The following is a 12,481-nucleotide window of genomic DNA, read 5'->3' as shown; positions in this document are numbered from 1 at the left end:
CAAGCCACAGTCCTCTCCCCTTCAACCTCACATTTCCATACATTTGCCTGGGCTGCTGCTTCTCCTGGAATGCCTCCCCCCACCCCACTGCACCTCTCCAGATGCACTGAGCTCCTCCTCCAGGAAGCCCTCCAGTCATCCCCATCCATGTGGCCTGTCCCACTTCTGAGCTCTGGATCAGAGTGTCCCGTTCAGCTCTTTGATATTAATCATCCTTTATTCCTGTGTACCTTAGGCTGTCAATTAGACCTGAAGTTCCATGAGGGTCAGGACTTATTATTAGATCTCTAGGGGCTATTTGCAAAATAAAAAGTAGCTCCTAGGCTCTGACCAGGATATATTTCTGCTTTGCTATACATTTGTGTGAACAATCTTCAAAAGTCTAAAACAAGGTGATCCAATATGCGGCAGACACTCAGAAACTCCTGAACAGCCCCCCTGGCAGACCTGAGTCATCAGCCACTATTCCCCTTCCTGCTGAGCCCAGAGGAGGCTCAGAATTCTCTCACAATAGTGCTGCTGGCAGCTAATGCCACCGGCTTTGGCCTGTGAGATGAAAACTCTGTGCCATATGGGATGGGCGCTCCATGAGGGCAGGGCTTGTCTGTGGGGTCCTTATCCGTCGGGTATAGCACCAAGCCTGGTACACAGTAGGCTCTCAGTAAGTATTCATTGAATAAATGAATGCCCCTCCTAGGAAAGTCAATCAAAGTCATAAGCTTAATGACTAACTCTTATTTAAAACATAGGCGGGGCTGGGGCATCAGATCTTAAGTCCCAGTTCTGTGACTTTGCAACACGTTCCTAAACCTCTCTGAGCTTCAGTTTCTACATCTTCAAATGGAACACTGCTACCTGCTCTACAGGCTTGTCCTAAGGATTAAATGAGTCACAGGCAGTGCCTAGGACACATCTGGCACTCAATAAATGTCAGTTTCCAACTTCCTCTTGGAATGAGTCCAGCTCCAAGTTACAGAAACAAAAGTGTTCTGGTCCAACTGAAAACGGAGGTGCTCTTCCCAGAAGAGCGGGGATGGCTGCTGGGCAGAGAGAAGCACCAGCCGCACATTCTACCCTCGGCACGGAATCGGACGGTGTAGAGAACCCAGGCTACGTCACCACAGCTGCGTGGGCAGCCCTGAGTGGTAACAGACCTGAATGGTAAGAGAGAGAGCTCCCTTTGCCTGCTGGGCACTCTGCCGGGCACTGGCTATAACCCAGTTTCATATTTTTCCCAGCAGCCCCTCAATTCAGAGAATGAAGCACCTCGCCCAAGGACACACAGCCCTGAGTGTGAACAGGCCTTGGATGTGAACTGAATGGGGCCCCCAGGGCTCCAGGAGTCTTTCCCAGCCCCACACAGCTGATCACAGATTTCCCAGGTGGTGGCCAAGGGCCCAAGGAGTCAGAGGTCCAAGGGGCTGACGTCCCACACTCCCTCACACATGTACCCCGCTTAGTCCCACCCAGCATCTCAGCCCCTTGCTTGGAAGCGCAGGCGTCTGCCAGAGACCCCAACCTACAACGCCCTTGAAATACCCTGAAGTGTTATCCTGAAAGGGGCACAGCTTATTGGATGAGCTGTGGAATCCCAGGCTGCCTGGGCTTAAATCCCTCCTCTTAGGCCACGTGGCCTCTTGGCCTCAAGTGTCCTCACCTGTGACATGGGGGAATGGTTTCACTTTGTATTTACTGCACAGATGACGTACTCAAGTAATGCCAGGCTCATGGAAAGAGCTAACTAAATTTAAACTATTCTAATATCCACATTATTGGATTATCATATTATCCAAGTAAGAAAAATGTTATCCATTACTGTTCTAAATGTGACCAAAGATCAAACATACAGAAATTACTTATATCCTTTCTGGAACATAAGCCCAGGTTGGATTCTTCCCTGAGACAGTTAGAAGCTTCCAGCAAGAGAGAAGCTACCGTCCTCAGAGGCCCCACTGCTCTGATGGCCCAGCCATCTGGGCCCTCGCCTCCTCCATCTTCCCCCTCCGATCCTGTATTTCTCCAACTGCAGTGGCCCCAGCCACTTGCAACAGAGACCTCTTGGCAGGGGACACTTGTTAAAAATATAGATATCAGGGGCACACCCAGCTTTGCTGCATCAGACTCTGCATTTGACTTACCTCTCTGGGTGATTCAGACACAAACGCAACGTGAGAACTACTGTCTTGCTCCCTCCTGACCCAGTTTCTTCCCGGATCCAGTGCCTACAGTGTGCTAAGCCTGGAGGCAGGGGCTTTCCATCCCTTACCGCCATTAACCCCCTAAAAATAAAAAAATGACTGTTTGCATGTTGTGACAAATAAGGAAACTGAGGCTCAGAAAGGGTACGCCGTAGGCCCATGATCACACGTGGTAAGTCATGGAACTGGGACTTGAACCCAGAATCTGTCTGCTGTTCCCTTGCAAATGTGTGCTCTCCCTTAAGTGCAAGCCACCCTTATCAGTCTGGGCCTGGGTCTAACTTTGTAATTCCCTGGTGAAAGCTGGTTGCCGCAGCCAAGCTTTTTGGCCAGAGGCACAGGAGAAACATCTAAACAGAAACTAGCAACTCGGGGTAGGGAAAGGTCAGCAGTTCAGAGAGCTGTCTTCAAAGGGAGTGTCAGCATTTTGGGCCGGGGGAGGGGAGTCAGCCGGGGTTTGTGGTCGCCCGTCAACTGACACCAGCTGCGGGTTACTTAAGCAGGAAAAGAACTGTAATTTAAAGCTACTGGGGCCCACAAGCTCTGAGAAAGTCAGAGCCCGGCCTGGGGGCCTCAAGGCCCAGACCACCCCCAGCCCCCAACCCTGGGACACTGGTGTGGCAGCCTGTCCCGCTGACACCCAGACTTGACAGTCCCTGCAGAACCTCTGTCCCCGATGACTCCAGACACTGGATGCTGGCACTGCCAAAGTGGGGCTGTGTGCTCCCGCTTCCCTGGGTCATGATTCCCCCAAAAGGTCTGCGCCGGGGGCCTGTGACTGGGGGAGCCTGGGTCCTGTGCCCAGCCCTCACTGCAAAGCATGCTGGAAAACTGCCCTACCAGAAGCGGCATTAGGTAGGGGATTCACCCAACCTGGGAAGGCAGCTGGAAAACAGGGCAGCCGATAAGAATGCGAATGTCCACCAAGACCAGGAATGGTGGTAAAGCCCCGCCAGCTCCTGAGGCACGGTGCCAGGTGTTTCCCAAGTGTTAGCTTCAATCCTTATCTACAGGAATAACACCCAGTTTACAGATGCATGAGTGACAGGTCGCACTGTTGAACCTAAATACGTCAGACGCCTGAGCTAGGGCTGGTGACACCAGGACATACGTCATGGCTTTTTGCTTCCTGCTACCAGACCCCACCCTGCCAGATTGCACACTTGCCTTTCCCCTGCCTTCTGCATGTCTCCTGGCTCAGCAGGATGACCCCTCAGCATCCCTGGGAGGGAGGCAGGGTGAGTGTTATTACCCCATTTTATAGCTGGGGAACCTATGTCAGGGTGGGAGGATTTGCCTGGCTCAGGGAGCAGTCAGTCATTGTAGGGCTGGGGTCTCTCCCTCATCGGGCTTCTCTCACTGATTCTCTGCCTGACCTCTTGGGGAGGCCTGGCTGCCCTTCCGAAGATTGCTTGGAGAGCCAGCTGGGAGCACCCGTCCCTCCTATCTTTGCCTGGCAGAGAGCCAGCTCCTGGTGGAGGCTGTGGGGTGGGGGTGCATGGGCCCTGGTGTGACCTGGGCAGGAGAAGGAAGGCAAGGAGAGCTCTAGAATGTATGTTCAAAGCCCCGCTTCTCCAGTTGTCTGTGTTGCTTTGCCAAAGACTTGCCCTCCTCCATGGCTGGAGAAATGTCCTCAGTCCATCCAGCCCACCCAGAGATGTCTCTCCCAGCCCCTCCTGTGACTCACCTGATATAGCAGGGTTTCACTAGCTGGGGACAAAACCACATGAGACTCTTGGCACATCTTCCTGGACAGTCGATTCTGATAGGAGATTTTATTAATTAGATACTAAAACATTCTTCCCAGTCTTCCCAATTTTCACACTCACCACGTGCCACCTGCACCACCCAAGATGGCTGCTGGGGCTGCAGATGTGACAGCGACATTCCTGCAGCAGGAAGCAGGGCACAGAGACCCTCCAGCTGAGTCAGACCCTTTGGGAAGCCCACCAGGTAGACTTCAACTTACTTAGTCAGGAGGCCACAAGGCTTCAGGGGAGGCTGGGAAACGGAGTCTGTTGGCTCCACCAGATAATATTGGGGTTCTGTTACAAAGGAAAAGGGGAGCATGGATCCTGGGTAGGCAAGAAGCAGTCTCAGCCACTCCTGTCAGGAAGTGCTCAGATCCAACAAAGGGCCAACTCAGCATCACCTGGCCACTGCTGGGCCTGAGACAACACAGGTACCCAGCCTGGGTACTGAGCATCCTAAATCCCAAGCCGTAACTCTATCAGGCTGTGTACCCCAGGAGGCCACACTCCTCAGCCTTAATTATCCCAGGGCCAGGTACCCAGGAACTACAGAGCACCCCTATAGCTCAGAGCTTGCCGAAATTATCCACACTAGACGGTCCTAAACTGTTCACTCCGCCCTGCCCTGACTTTCCCACAGAAACCCCAATGAAGGCTGTGGTCTAAGCGTTCTCCCCTCCCCCTCCTGGCCATCCTGGTGTTTTTCTACGCACAGGGTGTGCTGCCTCCTGTCTCTAGGACCCGTGCGTAGAAGAACCTTTGTTTTTTTCTGAACCTCTCCTCTGTGGCTGCACCTGACGTACCATCTCATAAAGGGATACAGAGCAGATCTCCAGAGACAGAAAGTCCACCACATCATGTCTCTGGTCCATCTTGGTTTTGCTTTCTGGAGATGTGTACCAGTCAAGGCAAAGTCATGCCACAGTAACAAATGACCCAAATCTTCGCAGCTCCAAACACAAAGTTATTTCTCACTCACCCTACACATCCATCAAGGACTGGCAGGGCTCTCAAGTCCCCTCACTCCAGGGCCCAGGACGAATGACATTAAGGACCAACTCAGACCTCTGTTTGGGGTGTCTGCCAAGTGGCTGTGATCACCTGTGCAGGGGCAGAGGGAGCAGCTCTGACCTAGGGGATGGAGAGGCTGCACTGAGTCCAGATGGGACCTACCTGGGCCTCCGGGGCTGAAGAGAAGGAAAGACATCTGACGCTCCGGAGCCTGGGACTATCATGCCAGACAGAACTTTCAGTCCCGCCAGGAACCTCAGGTTCCTCTTCTGTAAAATCGGGACACTATTTCCCAATCGGCAGATTCTAGTGAAGAGTAATTAAAATACATGAGTAACATGGGGAAATGTGACTTTATACTCCCAGCAGCCTTCCACGGAAGAGGATGTTTTCAGTGGAAGACCCTTTGCCCTCCTGAGCCCCTTGGTGAACTTGGGTGGGCAAATGTGAGAGCAGGAGCTTGGCAAAGAGGGGTTTGGGGGAGGTAGATTGGAAGGGGCTCATTTGAAGACTGTGTGTTCACAAAGAACAAAATATTCCTAAGATTTCTTTGGGGGTGACCTTGTTCATTTGGGATGGTTCAGGGGGAGTTGACGGAGATTATGGGGGCATCCAAGCACCCATGATTGCCCCCATGGGAAGTGGGAACAGGTCAGTTGTTATGTAGGAAGAGAAGATTTGGGGGTTCCTGCGGTGGTTCACAAGATCAGGGAGCAAGAGGAGGGGAGCAGGAGAGGGAAGGAGCCCGATGGACAGAGGCTGGCAGGTATGGCCAGGAACGTCCCTGGGAGGGTGAAGGCAGCAGGAGGGTACTCTGAGAACAGGGTGAGGCTTTGAAGCTGTGGTGTGATGTAAGGAAGCCCCAGGTCCTTCTCTCTCCTCACATCTTGAGTAAACTCCCTCTGATGACAGAGGGTTCACTCCTGCACAATTGTCACTCAACATGCTGTGTCCTCCATGTCAAGTCAAAGCCAACCCGTGGACACGGAGGTCCACTCTGCTTCCTGGGGGTGGGCGTGGACAGAAAACACGTTGAAAACTGGATCCTGGTCCTGCCCAGCACAGAGAGACTTGCTGCTAAGGCTCAGGTGTGCTCTTTCAGAAGCCTCACAGAGCCAGCCCCAGGCTGGTGGCACAGTTCCTTGTCTGAGCAGAGAAATGGGAGAGAGGACAGCAGAAAGACAAGAAAGATCCCGAGATCAGGAGTTCGCTCATTAATCTAGGTAGGCAGGTCATTTGGCAGACAGAACAAACTGAGCCCTGGAGGGGTCAAACAGTAACCCAGTTAGTCAGTGCTGTAACCAGGGGGGAACCTGGGGCACAGAGAGGGGGATCCTTGCCCAAAGTCACACAGTAATTCAGTAGCAGAACCAGGATTCAAGGACTCCAGATTCTGTCTCTTCCGGCTGCCAGCCTGGGAAAGCTGCCCAGCCCTCTCACCCACTTTTTGCCTCCTGCTGGGGAAAAGGTGCCTGGGGTGGTGGGTGAGAGGCAGCGTGATCTAAGAAATCAATTCAGGCCCAAACACTAGGGCTGAACGGGTCGCCCTTGCACCCTGACCTGCCACAGCATTCTGAAAGCTGACCCCAGGGAGCCGGTAAAACTGAAGATATCTGTGCTCAGGGTAGGAAGGCTGGCATGGAGCTCGGCCTCCTGCCCGCGCGATCTCATTTTAACCCTCAGGCCACCCTGGGAGGTGGGTACCTTCACTGTTTTCGATTTTTCCAGAGAGGGAACTGGGGCCAGTAGGACTGAGGCCTCAGGGCTCTCAGCCCCGTGCTCGCTCGCAACCCCAGATCCGTGCTCGTGGCGGGAGGGACCTGGCTGAGCGCGAGGCGGCGGTGGCGCGGGGGAGGGCGCCCGCAGTCCGGATGCGCAGCAGCGGGGGCGGGAGCTGCTCCTGCCGGATTCCCGGAGCGGGACTGAGCAGGAAGGGGGAACAATGGGCTGTGGCAGCAGCGGGCTGTTGGGTTCCGGAGACAGGGTGGGGCCAACTCCGGCCTGGCCGCCACAGAGACCGTGGGAACCAGGTCCCTGTGCAGGCGACTAACATAATCTGAGCACTCACTGTATGCCAGGACCTGCGTTCAGAGATTTAGATGGATAATCTCTTGGAATCCTCACCTTACCCTTTATTATACCCCCACTTTACAGATGAAGAAATTTAGGTACAGAATTTAAATAAAATGTCCGAGGTAAGAGGTGAAAGCAAGATTTGAACATGGGTAGTCTGGCTCCATTTCCTGTGCTCTAACCACCATAAATTTTACACACACACTCTCATAAATTTCCTTTTTCACTTAAAGCATTGATAGCTTCCTATGTCATAAATATATGCCTTGTTTAAAGTCCTAACATGCTGGAAAGATGTCCATGTGCCCAGCCCCGACTCCATACGTCTTTCCCACTATTCGAGGGGCCTGGATTTTCACCCCTGGTGCCCTGTCACTGAGTTAGGTGTGGTTCCTCTAATTTAAATAGGCTGTAACAGTAGTGGCACCAAGGGGTGGACTGGTGAGTGCTTAAGCCCCTCCTAATCACCATCCAAAAAGAAGCACCATCTAGATAAAAGGACATGCTTATTATGCAAATAAAACTTTAAGACAGGCCTCCTTCTCACCGCCAATCACATTGCTGCACCCAAACCCCGCCCACAGAGAATTTCCAGAGACAGCAGGGCTGGTGGGTTCCTGCTTGTGCGGTTCTAGGCTTTGAAGACAAGGTGAGGAAACAGTGCAGGTTTCTTAGGATCAGGCTGGGTGAAGATTTGGCCCTTCTCAGGACCGCGGAGGACACGGGAAGACCCAGCAGGTCGGTGATGGCTCCAGAATCTTCAGAAGGCATGGGCAGCTGGAACAGGTAGAGGCGCGGGCCTGGAGCTGCGCTTCCTGTTTTTTTATACAGGCTCAGATGGGCGCCATCAATGACTGGGAAAGCCTGTGGGAATCTAGGGCACCTCTTACCCAACTCCCTTCCTCCTGAGACAGACTGGGAAGACTTCACTGCAGTGGTGATTGCAAGGCAAGGGGGTGGGGTAGTTGTTCAAGACACTCCACTACATCTGTGGGAGAAAGCACTTCCCCCAGAGGCTGATGGGGCTTCTCTTCCAAGAATGATGAACCAACTGGAACCCCTGCCTCAAAGCTCCCTTGGGCCCTCACGAAGCCAGCTGGGAGCACCGGATGGGGAACCAAGAACCTGCGATCTGTGGTCTAGTTTTACTTCACCCCCTACCCCCACTTAGGGGCTGTTGTATGACCTTGGACCAGTCGTTCTCCCTCTCTGGGTCTCTAGTTTCCCACCCCTACCACACCAGGGACCTTCAAGGACTCTTCCCACTCTGACAGGTGGTCTGACAATGATGCTTTCCCTTCCTGGGGTCACCTGAGCTGCCAGGTGGATGATCTGGTACAAGTCAACTCTCTGAACCTCCCTTTCATCACCAATTATTAGCTTCCAAAGATGGCTGTTATTTGGGGGCCACCTAGCATCCACTTCCCCCTCCTATGGTATCAGCCCCCAGTCTTCCTCAAGGGAAGCCTCCCTCCTTCCCCTCAGCCTTGTACAGTGGGTGGAGTGGACTCTACCCCTGACTCCAAAGGAAGGAGAGTGACCTGGCCAGGCCAATGCCTACATTCCATTCCCTGAGCCTCCAGTGGAACTGTCCAGTGGGTAGTTATGTGGTCCCATTCCAGTTACCGGCAGTCAGGCTTAGGACTTGTCCCAAATGCTGAGAAGTCTGGAAGCATCAAACCTGGGAGGGTTGGCAGCTGGAGTTGCTGGCGGCCATCCTGCCTCTGTTGGGGGGGGAGCCTTTGCAGAGAAGGCAGAGCTGGGAGCCAGGAAATCAGGCCTTGACGCTGCAGTGTAATCCCTCTGACCCAGCTGTGCCTGAAGCCAACTGCCTGCCTTTAGATTTTCTAAGTCCAATAAAATGCACTTTTCACTTAAGCCAGTTTGAAGTGGGTTTCTGTTGCTCACAACCAGAAGACTGTTTCGTTGGGTTTACCTGATTTTATGATACTGTGAATTGTAAGATGGCATTTTAAAGGTAAATATATCTATTCAACAACTTTTTGGTGAAAAAAGGAGCATATCAGGTGTGCTCTTTAAAAAACTGACAATAGTATGTTTTTAATCTCTAAAATTGCACGTCTTGGCCTCTTTTGGTGACTTGATCAAAGGTCTTCACATTTCAACTCTAAATCTTCTTTGGATGAACTTAGCAATTTTTATTTTGCCTGGCTGTTGATAGCCTTCAGAACACTTGATAACCTTTTATTTCTAGGTGGCATCATTTTAGAATTCACTTTAAGTAATAATTAGGGATCCAGGCTGGTAAAATTCCACCAGTCTCGATCCCAGTCACCCAAACAACTGGATAGCAAACAGTGAGAACACCAAACTCACCCTCTGACTGTTGGTTGGCATGTTCTTTGGACATCAATTGTGGGACACATCCTCATTCCAGAAATGTTTAGATGTGTGTGGGGAACCCACGTGTCAGAACTGGTTATGACTGTAACTGTGAGATATTTCCTGTCGGACATTCACTGATCTAAGCAGAACAGAGGTGTGACCTCAGGCGAGTAACATCATCACTGTTTCTCAACTGCTACGTCTAGAAATGAGACTAATAGCTTCACAGAGTTGTTGAGTAGATTTAATGAGAAAAATCAATGTAAAACTCCCAGAACATTTTGGCATATCGTAACTGCTCAATAAATATCAGGTATTATTATTTTGTTTAGTTCTCACAACTCCTCTTTGAGATCAAAATGATGACCCTACAGTACGGTTTAGGACACTGAGAACAGGAACAAGAAGCGGCATGTCCAAGGTCATGCACCTGAGAAGGAGGTGGTGGATCTGGGGCTCAAAGTCAGGCCTGTCCAGTGCTCATGCTTATGTTTTTAACCCTAATGCCACCTGGAGTTAACAGCCAGCGGCTGGGCTCCTAACCCCAGTGGTGGGGGGTGGGGAAGCCCAGGGGGTCTTGGGGGTCCAGCTCTTAAACGTGGGGCAAGGAAAGATTATACTCACTCACCAGCTAAGCTCACTGCCCAGACCACTGTTTTGGCCTGATTTGTGGAATCCTGGGCCTTTGAAAACTCGAGAGGAAACACCAAGGCCCAGGGACTTTGTCCAAGGTCATATACCCAGGGAGTGACCAGGCTTCGGGCTGGAACCTCTGTTCTCTGACTCCCCACATGGTCCTGATTCTTCATTGCCCCCCATGGACCCTCCCAGCACCCCATCCTCCAAGAGAACCTCCCTGATCACCCCAATCCATGTCCGCGGGTCTAGCTCTGGCAGGGTCTCAACGCTTGCTGGCATTTCAGACTTTGGACTTTTGGATTTGGGCCAACCTTGGGTTTGAATATGCTTCCTGCCACTTATTAACAGTGTAAACCTGGGTTCCCTTCCCCATCACTGAGCCTCAGTTTCCTCACCTGTAAAATGGGCTGCAAAAGTCCCTCTCATGGGGTTGATGTGGTTTCAGGTGAGCTCAGGGCTGAGCACAGCCTGACACGGAATCAGCCTTCACGATCAGTTGTTTTCTCGCTGCCCCTCCTCTAGGCAACATAACTATTATCCTTAATCACCACAAAATAAATAATAAGAATAATGACCAGAAAAGAAATTCAGACCATGAAAATTTTCTTTTATTAGTCTTGACATATATGTAATTGTGGCAGTGAAAAATAATGAACTAAATCAATAAATACAATATTACAGTGCAAAGGAAAACAGTAACGAATTAATACTTTTAAGTCACAGTAATGTCTTTTTTTTCCCAAAAGGAAAAACAACACATTAAGAAACACTTGCACAAGAGTGAATCCAAGATGCTCAGAGTGTGATCTGCACGTGGAATGACAGCATGAGGTCCCTCTCATGCCTGTTTCTTCCTCTCACAATCAGTGCTGTCACTGTGTGTTTCGCATTTGCTGTTTCAGTGCAGGGGTATACAGAACACCGGGTGGTGCACCAACTGTGTCTGAAGCTGAGTTAACCATTACAAATTGTTATCAAACTTGAAACAAATGCCGGCAGTTGGGTCTGCGTGTGCCGGGAGCCAAGTGTATAATGAAGTTCTCTGGATTAACTTCCATGTTTATTACAGGAAGAGTCATTTTAAAATGTGCTAATATCACATTATTAAAATTTAACAGTAACCACAGTGACTATTCAGAACCTAGACTCACCAAAGAGTTTACCAGGAGGAGAAATTTAATCACGGCCTTTGGTTAGAACTGCCTGTCAGAGTGATAGTAAAAAGCAAGCCAACTTTCGGTGGTTTCATGATTGCTTCTAAACTCTCTACAGACAACACCTCCCTCACTGTCCACACCGGGCGGCCTCCCTCTGGCCAGCCGCGGTACTCCACTGCGCTCCTTTCATGGTAAGTGTTGTTCTGATGATCTTAACAAGATTTAACCATTGGGCATCCCCAGAAAGGGGTGAATGAGGGAAGGTGTAGGGAGCCCAGAACAGGGAGCCGTGGCCTCTGATTACTCTGAACAAAGAACCATCTATAAGGTTAGGTAGGTATACAAGCAACAAAGATTTTATTTTACCTTCATTGCTTCTTTTCCTGATACTCTTCCTTTCTTTATGTAGATCTGAGTTTCCAATCTGTATCATTTTCCTTCTCTCTGAAAAACTTCTTTTAACATTTCTTGCAAGGCAGGTCTACTGGCCACAGTTCCTTCAGTTTTTGTTTGTCTGAGAAAGACTTTATTTCTCCTTCATTCTTGAATGATAACTTTGCTGGATACAAAATTCTAGGCTGAGGGTTATCTTTTCCAACATTTGGATATCTCACACCGCCCTCTATTGCTTGCATGGTTTCTGATGAAAAAGTCCAATGTAATTTTCATCCCTGTTCCTCTACAGGTAAGGTTTCCCCACCTCCAGCTCCTTTCAAGATTTTCTCTTTGTCTTTGGTTCCCTACATTTGAATATAATATGCTTAGGTGTAGATTTTTTGGTATTTATCTTGCTTGGTATTTTCTGAGCTTCCTGGATTTGTAGTCTTATGTCTATCATTAACTTTGGAAAATTGTAAGCCATTACTACTTCAAATATGTCTTCTGCTTCTTTCTCTCTTCTCCTTCTGGTTTTCTCATTATGTGTATGTTACATCTTTTGTAAATGTCCCACAGTTCCCAGATATTCTGTTCCAGGTTTCTTTTTTTTCCTTTCCACTTTGCATTTTATTTTTTCCCCAGTTTTACTGAGATAGTGGTGACATATAACACTGTGGAAGTTTTAAGGTATACAATGTGATTATTTGATACACTCGTATATTGCAAATGATTTTAAGGTATACAGTGTGATTATTTGATACACTCATATATTGCAATAGGGTTAGTTAATACCTGTATCACTTCACATAATTACCATTTCCTTTTTTGTAGTGAGAATATTTAAGATCTACTCTCTTGGTAACTTTCAAGTACATAATACAGTATTGTTAACTATACTAACCATACGGTACTTTAGAGCACCAAACTT

At 49.8% G+C, this 12,481-nt stretch overlaps 1 long non-coding RNA gene across 1 annotated transcript; it reads right to left on the bottom strand.

Annotated features, from left to right (window-relative positions):
* Positions 1-2,287: 2,287 nt before the first annotated feature.
* On the bottom strand, positions 2,288-8,930 carry LOC141574036 (uncharacterized). The gene is made up of 3 exons (XR_012500582.1): positions 5,123-8,930; positions 4,168-4,243; positions 2,288-3,960 (listed from the first exon to the last, which is right to left on the bottom strand). It is a non-coding gene; the product is annotated as an uncharacterized LOC141574036 (long non-coding RNA).
* Between the last annotated feature and the right edge of the window lie 3,551 nt (positions 8,931-12,481).

Source organism: Camelus bactrianus, chromosome 19 (genome assembly GCF_048773025.1).
Source record: "Camelus bactrianus isolate YW-2024 breed Bactrian camel chromosome 19, ASM4877302v1, whole genome shotgun sequence".
Classification (NCBI taxonomy): domain Eukaryota; kingdom Metazoa; phylum Chordata; class Mammalia; order Artiodactyla; family Camelidae; genus Camelus; species Camelus bactrianus.
The sequence above is the reverse complement of the archived record's forward strand: the minus strand, read 5'-3'. Positions and strand labels throughout refer to the sequence as shown.